The 15,132-nt window shown below is 38.0% G+C and overlaps 1 protein-coding gene across 1 annotated transcript in view; it reads right to left on the bottom strand.

Annotated features, from left to right (window-relative positions):
- Window positions 1-15,132, bottom strand: part of CenG1A (Centaurin gamma 1A) — a 751,861-nt gene that overhangs the window by 440,891 nt on the left and 295,838 nt on the right. The window lies entirely within an intron of this gene.

The following is a 15,132-nucleotide window of genomic DNA, read 5'->3' on the forward strand; positions in this document are numbered from 1 at the left end:
ATGACCTTTATTGCCGTGACTCAAATTTTAAACAGTACCAACTGGAGCCTTTTCCACACTGTGTGGAAAAGCCATTATCTAGGAGGCAATAGTTGAATTGGTTTAAGGTTATTGCCAGTATAACTATGTTAGTGGTCGCAATATAATGTAGACATACTTTTAACGTATTGATATATTTTCATTATTGAAATCTTTACTGCAATTATAATAATAATAGGAATAGATACTTTGCAATATTGCCCTTTACAGCCACCAGGCCAGGGATTAACAGTGATAATACAGTATGTAAGAGGAATGTATAAATAATAATAAACAGAGAACATTGATAAATCAAACATAAGGAATTCCATATATGTATGGAAACATAAAATGAAGTACAACTCAAAGAACAGTACAATTATATACACCACAGTATACAAAGAAGGTATAGGTGGAATCAAATAATTTTATATTGTAATACAAAACAGGTAACGTTCTTTGCACTGAACGGAAGTATACCAAGGTTCATCATTCCTCATCGTACTGAAAAGTTAGCAAGCCATCTTCATATCAGATTATATTGTTGGCTTGCGGAATTAAGATGAGCTTCGAGGAGAAGAGGGAAGTACAACTCAAGGATTCGACCTTCTTTATTCCCTGTCACAAGCAAACTTATTAAGTTCAGCATCCAATGACTGGGCACATGAGAACAGCTGAAAAGGCAGAAACCTATCGGATAGGTGGTAACGGACGAGATGTGGGCACAGAGTTGGAGTCGTTCTGAGAGGAAACCAAGGGACTCTCCAAGAGCACAAGTCCCAGAATGATGGTGCCGAAATCTTTGCAACGACCATTTTAACAATCGTGGTAAAGTGCTTCATCCTAGTCTGCGCGAGGAACCTGTGAATTTGTAACAAACTGGCCATTTCTGTTGTTCTTAACTGTTGAGGAAGTAGATGGCCCATTTTAGGAGCCAAAACTCAGCAGCAGAAAGTGGCCTAATTGTAATGGGGACAGCAGATGCCCATACCTCTGCAGCATATAAAAGCAGAGAGTATACCGTGGTTTTTATATATTTTCTGGTAGTTGTGACTTCATTAATATAATGTAAAATTGGCAATACATCGGAGTCAGCAGATGTCCATACCTCTGCAGCATATAAAAGCAGAGAGTATACCGTGGTTTTTATATATTTTCTGGTAGTTGTGACTTCATTAATATAATGTAAAATTGGCAATACATCGGAGTCAAGCTGCTTGGATGAGCGGCTTGTCCATGTGGTTACTGAAACAAAGCCTAGGATCAAAAACAACCCTGAGATCAGTATGCTTATTAACGATGGGGATAGGAGAATTACACAGTGTTGGCTGAATATAAGAAGGCGTTTTCTTTAAGAAGAATATCATAAAAATTCAGACTTTTCTGGATTTATTTTTAGTCTGAACTGGTTGAGGTAGTTTGCAAATTCCAGGAGGTGAAAACTCTGAAAACTATCATGGGAACTTAGGATTTCTTTAAGTACACAGCCCCTTTTCCTTCATTATTGCCAACCGAAGACGTTATCACGAACGTCATCCGTTATGATTATTGGCTTTATTTCACAGTTTTTAACAATTTTAAATAGGACAACCAGGGGATGGAGCAGTGCACGTCTTCCTCCTTTGTGCAAACATTTTTAATTACAGTTTTAAAATTTTATTTTTATGCAATTTAATTGAATTTCCACAACTTTCGTCTTAAACACCATACAACTTAAGCGGATTATTTGAGGTGAGTACAGTCGGTTAAGCTTTGCTATTAATTTTATCAAGTTCAATATTCTTAATTCATCCACGTTTAGAAACACCTCGATAACTACCTCTTTCTCTCGTCTACGAACCTCGATATTTCCAAATATATCCCCTCGACAATAAAGAACTGCATCAACTAATGCAGCCGGTGCACTGCTGGAGATGTACTGTTTTTATATAATTATGAATATAAATGTACTGTTTTATATATACATATATAATCAAATCTGGATATATCAACCTTATCAGGAGGGCAAGAAGAATTCTACAACGACTAAATGCCAACTAAATTATTGCTAATAATGCTGGTTTGTGCTAGCTGTTTACATACACATCAAATATAAAATGCGCTAAAATTTTTACCCTTTTCGTATTATACCATACGATGCCATGATTCGCTTCTTTTTGTTCGCATCTACATTTAATGAAACTCTTTTTTTTTGTTTTGTTTTTCCCCCCAATAGACAGTAATATTTTATAATTAAACACGAAGAATAGGCCGCATGGGGTGTTGTTTATTACCACGCATGCAGGTCACTTCAAAAAGACTATCTGGTTGGAGGTCTTACCGATGTGTTAGCTTGTGTTCGCTTGAAAGGGAAGAAAATGCACAGCTTGGATAAATATTTGATCAGCAATACGTTGCAAAATACACTTGGGAAAAACAAAGAAACAGAACAACAATCCCTTAGTTAAGCTTGGCAGTGGCAGCCATATATCTAGCCAGGTATGGAAGAAATTCATTTTGAAATTGCGCAATAAAAAAGAAGAAAATTTGAAAAATCAAAATGACGATAATACCTGTATTTTTAGTGGTTTAACTTGTAATTAAAAAGATGAGACAGTAGCAATAACCCTTCAAATTTCTATTAACTTTAGTTAAAAACTGCTAGTCAAAACTAATGAAAGTTGCAACCATCAACTATTGCGTACAGTCTCTAATGTATTTATGAGGAAAATCAAAAGACTGGTTTTAACTATACCGTGTCTTGACTACTTATAAGCAACGTAGTATAGCCACGTGTTTGTGGGTTACTGAGAGTGAAATTATTTTGGTGACACCTCACAAAATTTCTAAACTGTTCCTGAAAAATAAACGCAAGCAATATTCACCCACATAAACAAATTATTATTGCAGATCTGAATTGTATACAGACAAGTAACTTAATAAAAATTGACACTACTTCAATCGCGAAACTACCAAACCGCGAGGTTCGCCACCGAGGAAGGGAAGGAGTGGAAAAATATGTAGTTTCAGTACTGTACTACTAGAATGCGGTTGCGCATTTACGCAAATTACAATTTTGTACTGTTTCAATTAGTGCCGTGGCATTTCTATTTCAGGTGTGTTGTGCTGTAATCTGTATATCTGTCTGTTTGAGGGATGGGAAAGGAGAGGCTGGCTAATTCAGCTCCAAATGAAAAGCGCAAACAAGTTATTCACGTCACCGTTGTTGAATAACTAAAAAATATTCACGGTAATAAACTTTGAACCAGGGATCGGGTACCCGTGGCTCTGGAGAAGCATGCAATTCTCATTTTTTACGTTTCATAAATAAAAAGTCAAATATTTTCTCTCAATATTGAAAAAAAATATATAAAATAAAATAAAAAAATAATAAATAAATGAAAATATTATTTTTTATACACATACAGATTATTTAAAAATATGCTGCTCCCCGAAAAAATTCTCTTTCTCTCTCCCTTCCCTTTCCCTTTTTTTTTTTTTTTTTTTGCTAGATCTGATTCGGTTCAAAAAAGGTTCCCGTCCACGCTTTACCGTGACACATGGTGACGTAATATTTCAATGAAATGTTAAAAAAACACAATACAAAAATAAAATTGTTCATTAATTTGTCTAATTGATTTAATTTTACATTTGATTTTTATTTCCTACGTTTTTTTTTGTTTCCCCAGATAGAATGTTTAGTTAGAGATGTTCCATATACGAGTACTGTATATACAATTTAATAGATGGCAGTTTTTAAAACGTAATTAAGAAATATTCCAAAATTTATCATTGGCAGATATATAAATTTCTAAAGGAATTTGGCGTGTAAAACAAGCAGCATGTGAAGATACTAACAAAAAGATTACTGTCTCTACTGTTGACGGTACGTTGAAGTACCGGGTGGTTATAAAATAAGGTTCCCTATTCAGGAGACCCTAGTGTCAAAACGGTTAGTTAGCGCTGTAAAAATCGGTGGGTATGTCATTTAGGGTATGGGGAAGCGATTTGTACAAGGGGGAAAAAATAGTTCAAATATTCGCCACAAGGGGGAAAACGGCGCTGCACATAAGTAAAAGTTGTCATTTACTTCAAGACACGCTGCTTACGCAATTGACATCCTGTTAGATAAAAGCGGAAAGGCCAATGCTACCGTCAATAACCATTATGGCTCTTACAAAAAAGGTACGTGCTCTTTTAGTAAAACTGTTCTACCAGAATAATAGTAACGCTAATGCAGCACTACTTGAATATCGGAAACTTAAAGGTTTGCTTAAAGGACCTTTGACGTCAGTGGCGCTTCGAAAACTAATAAAGAAATTTGAAGCAACCAGGGAGTTAGGTGTCATTCCAGGCATGGGACGACCACAATATCGGAACGGAGGTAGTGGATGAAGTGGCGGATGCAATGGTCAGAATGCGAAACACTACCAGTCAGTAGTGCCAGAGGTGTGTCAAGAGACTTTAACCTTCCTTGGTCTACTGTACATAAAGTGCTTAGAATAATTTTACGCTGGTTCCCGTACATGATTCACGTAGTGCAAGAACTAGTCTTGCGACCAGCAACAACAAATAGACTTTGCTCTACGATTTCTGGCTCGTATAGAACTTGACAATACATGGGCTCGAATGATCTTGTGGTCTGATGAAGCACATTTCACTTTTCATGTGGCTGTAAATGCACAAAACTGTCGAATATTCTCGTCCATCTGCTGTGCATGAAAGATTACTACTAAGTCCATACGTTACAGTATGGTATGGATTCACAGCAGGGTTTATAATCGGACCTTTTTTTTTTTTTTTTTTTTTTGAAGAATTAACACCTCATGGCCCCGTAAAGTGTACAGTAACTAGTGCACGGTACTCTGCTCTTCTAAGAGATCACATTATTCCCACTCTGCAAAAAAGGCAATGCTTGGAGATCGTAGTGTTCATGAAAGATGGTGCCCCCCCCCCCCCACGTTGGTCGACAAGTGAAGGAACTGCTCCGTTCAACATTCGGAAATGATTGCATCATTTCTAGAGACTTTCCGCAGTTCTGGCCAGCCTGATCAGCACATCTCAATCCCTGTGATTTCTGGCTTTGGGGATACCTGAAAGACACTTTTTAAGACCTTGTCGATTTAAAGCAAGCATTAAACAGCATGTAGCGACCATCCCCAATGAGATGCTATGCGAAACTGGTCGCACGCAGTCCTCCGTTTTCAGAATGTTAAGGAAAGCACATAGAACAATATCTGTAGATTTCTAAGTTCTGATATTAAAATCTAATCCTAAGTTAAGTATTCCATTTCATGTTTACAGTGCCAATTTATCACTTGGTGGCGGAAATGAACTATTTTTTTTTTTTTTTTTTTTATCCTTCTACAAATCGCTTCCCCATACCCTAAATGACATACCCACCGATTTTCACAGCGCTATCTCTAACCGTTTTGGCACTAGGGTGTCCTGAATAGGGACACTTATTTTATAACCACCGGGTACATGAATGAAATCGGCACCTTGAGTATTACCACTCAACTGTTAGTTGGAGATTAAACAGCTCAATCACTATTTATGTTGACTGCTTTTTTTATTATTATTTTTTATTTTGAGGATAGGTTATTTCATTATTGATTCTACCTGTTAGTAGATTTTTAAAACCTTTCATTTTTTATTTTATTATCTATTTAGTATTTTTTTATATTTTCTTCATTCTTCTGAAACAATTTATGCCTGTAGTTCTTTACATTTCTTTATTGCGTCAGCCTATATCACTGGTCTGTCGAGGATATTAGTTCATCATCCATTGCGATAGTGTGCCTCAATGTCACGGTGACAGTTTTATGTTCCAATGCTGGATTAAACGAGTTTCTCGATGTCCTCAATCAATTCTGTAGTCTCCACAAGTTTGTGGAACCTTCGAAGCCGTACAGCCTCAAGAATAGCCTCTTGAGGCTAGCGGTTTCTACATGTCATGTTACCACCTGATTATTACACCAAGACTGTTGTTCTGAGAGACTATAAGACCCTGGAAAGCTCAGACAGACAATTAATTAATACAGGATGATGTAATGATTGCTAACGTGACAACTAGAACTGTAGGCTACAGGAGACTATTTTAAGACACAGACTAGAATTTCAACACTATCCTGAAACTATTTCAGAACACAGACCAGAGAATTTGACCATTATCAGAACACTACAGAAACTGATATAACCTCACAGGAACTCTCCTACACATATTTCAGTACAATCAGTGGAATATAAAAAACTGGACTCCGGTAACACTAGCAATATCAGTAAGTACATGAAATCTTCAAAAAGCATGCTAAACAATTTACTACAGGCTAGTAACGACCAAATTCTGTTACAAGATATATATAAAAAGTTTTATTAAATGAAGTATCTTTGCTATTCCAACATAGGACTTACAAAAAAAGAAAGATTAAAATGCAAACTAGCAATTTCCACCAGTTCTAACGCTTTATAAAATTTCAATGAAATCTCATTCATGCCATTAGTTTAAAAGCAAATAATTAAAGTGAGATGACATGTATCTTCATTTGCTCATTCAAGTTACACTGATATTTACTTTCAAGGAAGTATTTATGCGCACAGCAAGGAAGCAGCGATATGTAACCACTCAATGACATATATTCAAATATAAAAACAAATCAATAGTTTACTACAAATGAAAAATCCGGAAGTTCAAACTATACAATTTCCATTAATTTCATTCACTGCACACAGCAATTATCGAATCCAGTTCATGCTTATAGTTTTTTGAACTTATTTTTCAGTTAATTACAAAACGTAAAAGACTAATGCGTCTACATCTACAACATAATAGCAAATCCCAAATAATAGTCTGTTTCTAGAGAAAAATACTTATTTCAGAAAAAAGTACGAAAAACTGAACATCGCGATTACTAATGAGAAATCAGCATTTGCTCTAGAGACCATGGCTCTAGAAATTAGTTCATTAAATTTAATGTACACCCCGTCAAGGCCAATACAAGAAGCTGAGTAGTTCACAACATTTTTATCAAAATTAGCTACATAATACGCAAGTTAATCTAGCCCGGAGTACTGCCGAGTAAGATTTTAAGTACAGTGCTGACTTCCACGATTTTAATTTGTTAATAATTTTTTTCAAAAGTCCACTGTATTCAAAAGATATTTGAGATTGCGTATTATAAATGTTAAGAGCTAGTACTACGATTATATGTCTACGACACAAAAAAATTCTATGATAATATATTTTTTTTATAATATTATTTTTTTTTATCGTAGAATAATATTTAATTCTACGATTTAAAAAATAATAATAAATAAATAAATAAATACAGTATTGATATTATGGCCCCAAACATGCTCAAATAATCGCATGCGTATTATGCCTGTAGAAAGGTGTGTTCGGGGCCGATCTGCATGTTGTGCGAACAGAAAACCCCAGGCTACGTCACTGAGAATAACCCCTACTCTGTCCGCCTGAGACTGGCTAGAGACGCCTAGTTCTTGCATTCTATCTGGAAAGAGCTACAGTGATTGTGGTTGTCATATTGGAAAAAAGAGCCACTCTGAGGGTGTTTGGATAACAGCTATACTTGACAGTTTTATCAGAAGGCGAAAGGGCTTGAACATGAGGTTCTGGTATATTTGCAGCCTGGACATTGAGAATTAAAATCATAATTTTATGGTGATCCAGTGTTCAGTAGAGAGGAATTATCTGCATGTAGCTTGCAATTGAGGATAGATGCATGGTTGTACTTGTTTCATGATGACAACAGCTACGTATTATAATTGTTTTTTTTGGAAAATATGAAGATAAAAAAAAAACGAATATTAAATAAGGCAAAACCTTAAATCAAAATTTCATTGTATACCGTGTTGTACAGTGGGATAGACCTCTATCCTACTGTATAACAGGAAACCCCTGGAGCCACATTACAATAACACTACACACACACTTCTGGCATTTACAGAGTTTTGTTACCTCACAAGAGTAGTGATGTCGCAGTTGTGGGAAACCACGGATGGCGCCTTACCTCCAACACTATGCATAACGTGTTATGTAATTATGAAAACTGAATATTAAATTTTAAAGCGAATAATATACTTTTCTGTTGGGTTTGTCTTATATATGAAGATTATACACTGGTGTGCAAAATTTAAGGACCAGTCAGGTTTTCACCTGTAGCTTCTCATAGGAGTGGAGTGGATATGGGTAACGCATATCAAAGGAAACTCGTGAGGTACAGAAATGATGAAGGAAACAACACTGACACAACAACGAAAACAAAATGGTACAGAGGGACTTTATTCAAAAATGGCAACATAGCACTTGCTGCCATGATACAGATACATCACTGCCAAAGATGGAACAAAGGGAAGAGGTGGTCCTCAGTAGGAGATATGGCCACCCCTAATGTCGATGCAGGCTTTGCACTGCCTGTCCATACTTAGAACAATGTTGTTGATAAGTTCTTGCGGTAACATCGTCCATTCCTCTGACACCGCCATCTTCAGCTGGTGAACATTTTCTGGTGGGTGTGGTGTGGACGTGCTGCTAGGCGTCTCCCCAGAGCGTCCCATATGTGTTCGATGGGATTTAGATCGACGACAACGGGAAGGCCAATCCATACGAACCATGTCCTCACTTTCCAAAAGCATATCAATAGCTGCAGTGCGATGGGGTGTGGCGTTATCATCCATAAACACGAACCACGAACTCGGGGACAATGGCACCTCGGAACAGACGACACGGGGAAGGATTGCCTCAGTACAGTAGAGTGCACTGGTTACAGTACCGGTGCACGCTACTGTACTTGGATGGACGTACAGTAGTTGTGTACGTCCATCCCAGATAACGCTTCCCCAGACGAGAACACCTCGATCGCCATATCGATCCCTTTCAGTGATGTTTGCGGGGTGATACCGTGTGCCAACCTCTCGCCAGATTAGTTGACGTCCAGAATCGCTGCTGAGACTGAATCTATACTCATCAGTAAAGAGTACCTTAAGTAAAGATTTTGTGGTTGTAACCTTTAGAAATAGTGTCGGTCCTTAAGTTTTGCACATCAGTGTATAAGTTAAACTAATAAAATGTTATATAGGTAGCAACTGTCCACAACTATCTAATATAAGAATTTTACTTTTTCAATTTGATTTTGTTCTGCTACAAAGTTTATGGAATTTGTTGAACTTATTTAGTGGATGCAAAACAGTACCGGTAATTTTAATCAACTTAATAAATAAATTTTCTGTTTATACTCCGGGACGACCAAACGGTCAGAGGAGTTTACAAGATACACAGAATACAAGAAACAGCACCGCATTCAGCAGTCACGGGCTTGAACCCCGGTCACTCAAGGCACGTGTACTTATGAACCCGCGCGCCTGACCACTTTTATAGTATTTCAGTTAAACTTTTAGTAAATATTAAGCGGAGGCGAAACTATAAATTCTGAACCCCTGCCAAATTTCGGAATGGTCCCTACTTCATCTTTAACAGACATAACAAGCCAGCCGTAAGGCTCCCTAGTTCCTCCCTTCTGCCCCAGCAGTGGTGGACCCGGCGGTGTTGTAGTTTCGCCGCTGGTTTTTAAGGACTTCTGTGTTTAACATTAGCCCTACTCAAAACCAGGCAGGAGCTCACCGGTATTAGAGACCCCGGTCTGATGAAGCAATACATCAACAGGCCGCCGTAGCCTAGTGGTCAGGCGCGCGGGTGCATAAGTACACGTGCCTTGAGTGACCGGCGTTCAAGCCCGTGACTACTGAATACGGTGCTGTTTCTTGTATTCAATCTGTCATGGGAACTCCTCTGACCGTTTGGTCGTCCCGGAGTATAAACAGAAAATTTATTTATGTGTTACTCCTATTCCCCTATACGCGGCACAAATCTGGTCTTCAGCTCCCGAAAGCAGTATCAAAGCCTTTCTAGGACTCGAATACTGGCTCTTGAGATGGCTGAACAGAATTTCAGCTAAACCTTTTACCATCTCAAGAGCTATACTATACTCCAATTTAGAGGTCACACCCTGGAGACAAATAATCACGTCAAGAAACATAATGACGCTAGCTCAGCTTTTAACGGGACGACTGGATGCACCGAAAGCCCGAGAGTGGATAATAATACCCGGCGAAAAACCAAGACGAGTTGCAGATAAGGAACCGCAGCTCAAAGCGGCATTTACGCAATTGGATAGCCTCGGAAGATTCTTTCCAGCAAACACCATCCAGCTATTCAACAACCTCAATATCAATCCTGAAAAGCTCTGCAATTGCAAATCCTACAGAAAGGAAGTTCTCAGAAACTCTTACTTGCAAATACAGATGTAAGGATACAGTTTCAGCACCTTGTTCGGCCTGGCACGAGCCACTGGGCTTTAGGAAACCCGACCGCATCAAGAAATAGGTGTCAGGATTGTCCTACCTACCCCACTCTAATCCCCACAGAAGAAGACGACTGCTGGAAAATTGAACTTTCAAATTTTTATGTTACTGTATCGCAGTCATTCCTGTTGTCATGTTGTTCCATATGCTGTACGCTGTTCGGCTGTAAATATTTGTGTTTATGTAAATATGGTGAAACTCCACTTCTGTGTGTTTAAGCAAAAGGTATGCTTCAAATGTCACAGTATCATGTTCTTACCAGTTTACAGTAGTTAAGTAGTAAAAACCTTTGCAAGTAATTAATAACTCAAATATTTTATATTCCAGATAAAATGTACTTATAAAATCAGAAAACATGTATTTCATGATTTTATAATTGTATTACATTTTGTAACATAGTTGTATATGTATGATCACCCCCTAGCCAGTGGCTGTAACCGGATATTCTTCTAAGAGAAATAAACTGATGATAATAATAATAATAAAATAACTTCAGGAGGAACTGCCTGGATTTTTTCAAAGTCGACCTTCACGTTAGCCATTTGGAAAAAAAAAAAAAAAAATATATATATATAGATTTACAAATATTTATATTTGAAGATGGACCTCTGGATCTCGTTTTTTCACAATGCCTGACTGCAAAAAAAAAAAAAAAAAAAAAAAAAACGAGTTAGAGAATAACTTAAATAGTATCGCAGATGTCATACAAGCCAACCACTAATAAGCAGGTGTCGCTGAAGGTGTGCTGAAACGAACTCGCCTACTGGCGTCTGCCTCATATCAACTGCTAGTCTTTCTATCACATAACTATTAAGTGGACAATGTATTCACATAACGAGAGTAACGAAAATTCCCCCAGCATATTAAGGATAATATTAACCCATTTAGCTAAACTTAAATAAGCACAGTAAATAATAATTTATGTGAAATTAAAACACTATTATACTACGTTGGGTAGACAGTTGCAAACTTCCACCAGTAATTCCCACCTGCTGCATAAAAGAAAAATTTTAAATAAAAATTAGAAAATTTCAAAAATAATAAATAAATAGAAGCCTACACTGTGTGTGCACGCCAAAGTCAGTAAACTGTGTCTGTGAATTGTGTGTATTCTGTATTCGATTTGCATGTTTGCAGAAAGAAACACTCGCGTTTCGGGAAGGAGAGAGAGGGGGGGGTGGAATCGCGCAACTGTCGCCCGAGTTCGGTAAATTCAACCACGTTCTGTAAAAAGTCAATAAGATTCCTTGCATCGTTGACGGATTCGAACTCAGGCTTTTTCCACCTGGTGTGAAGAGGAAGGTGATTATATGTACTGTGCTACCGCGAGGGAAAGTGTCGCCGGAAACAAGCTAGGACTCCCCCTCCCCTTCACTTCGTCAATATCACTCACTGGTTTAGGTTTGCAACTATCATCTCTGTCTCCAACGTAGTATAATAGTGTTTTGATTTTACATAAATCATTATTTGATCACACAACGTTTTATTTTCAACTTTTAATGAAGTACGGTAAATTTATGTTAGACCTAAAGAACACGGGAGGCATTAAGATGTACCCATTTCATTATTTGTTGACACGGTTGTCAAACAGAATAACAATTTCGAATTTAAAAAAAATAATAATAAATAAATAATAAAAAATAACCGCAAACAACACGTAATTAGAATCAAAACTTAAAAGAGGGAGGAATACAACATTTTGCGCACTATAAAATACAAAGGGTACTAGGAAAGTTTTGCAATACAGCTTTGTTTATTTAATTTTTTCAAAGTAATTTCCTCTACATTCAATACACCTCTCCATCCTCCGAAACCAATCTTTAAACCAGTTCTGCCAAGTTTCACTAGGGAGTAAAGCACACTCGTTGTCCCAAGCCCGTAGAAGGTCCTCATCACTGGAAAACCGCCTCCCTTTTAGCTTCATTTTCACATGCGGGAACAGTGCAAAGTCGCAGGGAGCAAGGTCTGAACTGTAGGGAGGGTGCTCGAGAAGTTTCAGTCCTGTCGTGGTCAAATATTCGGTGCAGGCTTTGGCGCAGTGACCTGGAGCATTATCGTGATGGAGGTACCAGGTGTCCATTCTTGACTTTGGCCGCAGGTTCTTCATAGATCCAATGACTTTAGGCAGGCATTGTTCAGTATACCACTTAGCTGTGACTGTCTTCTGCGTGTCCAAAACGACACGTTCCACAATTCCACTCGATTTGAAAAATACAGCTATCATTTTCTTCTTTACAGATCGGGATTTTCTGACAATTACGGGTGTGTCGTCATCATCAAAGACCCAAACTTTGTTTTGAGCCTTGGTCGGCAGATCGTATTAGTACAGCCAAGTCTCGTCACCTGTCACGATGTTGTTCACATACCGAGATTGTCCCTTATCAAACTTTTTTAACATCTCCCGGCACCAAGTCACACGTCGTGTCATCTGCTCTTCAGTCAGTTGATGCGGCACCCAGAGAGAACAAAGTTTCTTCACGTGCAAATGATCTTGCAGAATCGAACGAATTGCTGGTGCATTTAGGCCCAAAGTATCCTCTATCTGTTGGTAGGTCACTCGCCTGTTTTCGTCAAGCATTTTCCTCACAGCAGTAACGTTTTCCTCCGTAACTGACGTTCGTGGCCTTCCCGGCCTCTCAGAATCCTCCAGAGTGAAATTTCCCCTTTGGAATTCTCTATACCACCTGAATATCGTTGTACGATGTGGACAATCATCATCTAGTGCAAGAGTCATTTCTTCTAAGCACTGGTCTATGGTTAAACCACGCACGAAATTATACCGCAAAACTGTCCTTATCTCATTTCGTGACCACGATGCCATCGCAAGCACTTTGCACTCTCACTACTAATGAATAACTGAGCCCATTGACTTGGCGCGGCGGCTACTATGCACGTATGAACATGTCTCAACATGCAGCAACAAGCAGCTTCCTGTGATTCATTGTTGCGTCATATTGCAAAACTTTCCTAGTACCCTTTGTATTACAGATATAACTCGCATAACTAAATATTAAAAACCATAACCAAATGAAAGAAAAATCTTTCATTTAATATTTAGATACAAGGGGGGGGGGGTCTTAGCCAGTTACGACACAACGCAGGCAGTGTTCATAATTGTCTAGTGTTCTCACTTGCAGCTGACCTCCTAGGCATTTGTGTAGGCTAACTACGTATGGCTGTTAAGATCACAAAATACTGACATGAAGCTTAATTAATTAAGACAGCAAGCTTTTGAAAGCTAACTTGAATTTTTAACGTACGCGAAACTTTTCACATGTATATACACCATGCGATCAGTTGATTAGGTACACAGACCTATCACACATAGATCATTTAGCGTCAGAACAGCCTCAAGTCGTTGGGGCATGACCTACAAAAGGGGCCGAAAGCGATCCACAGAGATGCTAGCCTATTCAGACTCGTTCGCATTCTGCAGTTGCCTCAGGTTGGACGGCAGCGGACCCAACCTCGAAGAGGAAGGATTCGCCGCTTCAATATGATCTGAATTCCCTGCTGAGCTGACCAATGGAGAATGATAAAATCACCACCGGGCTCCTAGAACCATTCCCGAACGGTTCGTGCCTTGTGACATGCACATTGCCCTGCTAAGAGTAACAGTTACCACATGAATATGGCGGATGCACAGAAACGAAATGTTCTCGGTTCGCACATAAAAGTCAGATGCTTTTTATCAGTTTAATAAATAATAATGAATTATTACTATTTGCTTATAATATTAATCCCAGCAGAAATGTTAAATAAGTTTATATTTCAGTTTTCATTAAAACAAACGCATAAATAGGTAAACTGCATTACGAAAGCGTTGACAGTATAGTATACTGTCATATACTTCTCTCTCTCTCCCTCGTTCATTTTAGTGATATCCTACGAAGCCATAAATATATGTTGCGAGTATTACGTTGTGAAGTATATGCAGTAAAATGAAAGAAATTATTTTTATGTTATTAATTACTAAATTAACTAATTAATTAGTAACAAGATAATCAATTATTTAGAAATGTAACACGCTGTGTATATTAACTAACTTTTTAAATCTTGGATGATTTTGTGGGTCGGATCCGTACCCACAAAATCATCATGGAAATGAAAATTAACTTAATTTCATGTCATGAATGTTTCTTCCTTCCTCCTGCGGTTGATACTTAAAATATCGACAAAGTTGGTTATAATATTTTCTGAGGTAGAGCCCTGGATGCTTTTTTTTTTTTTCTCTCTCTTCTCACCTTCTTTACTTGGTTGATAAGACCTACTTGCTGGGGGTACCAGTTTTGGAATTAAAATAGATTTAAATAATAAGGCAGGAAATCTGAGATTGTTTAACTGAAAGGTTTTCCTCTTGATCACCTCTGTTTTAATTGCCTGACTAACCATTTTCGTGAAATGGCTGTCAAACCTGCAAATGCAGTAAAAGCTTTATTATCCGCCACGCACGGGCATTCAATTACGCTTTGAATTTCACTGAACTCCGCCTCGGCCACTTGATAAGCAATTTATTCTAGTAATCTACAACATGCTGACCCTTTATAATATATAGAGTTTTGTTACTTTAAGATTTTATATTTGTATCCCCCTGATTCTCGTCTCTCATACCAGTGAGTATAAACCTCTCTCTCGTTAATTTTACTGATCCCCTTCAGCCCCTTATGCACTTCAATTAGAGATGAGTAAGGTAAATTGGAAGTATAAATATTGGACCCTTGGCACGGAAGAAGACACAGAAGGCAGGAGAAAGCA

This window comes from Mastigoproctus giganteus, chromosome 1, assembly GCF_048544385.1.
Source record: "Mastigoproctus giganteus isolate SK-2022 chromosome 1, ASM4854438v1, whole genome shotgun sequence".
NCBI classification, from domain to species: domain Eukaryota; kingdom Metazoa; phylum Arthropoda; class Arachnida; order Uropygi; family Thelyphonidae; genus Mastigoproctus; species Mastigoproctus giganteus.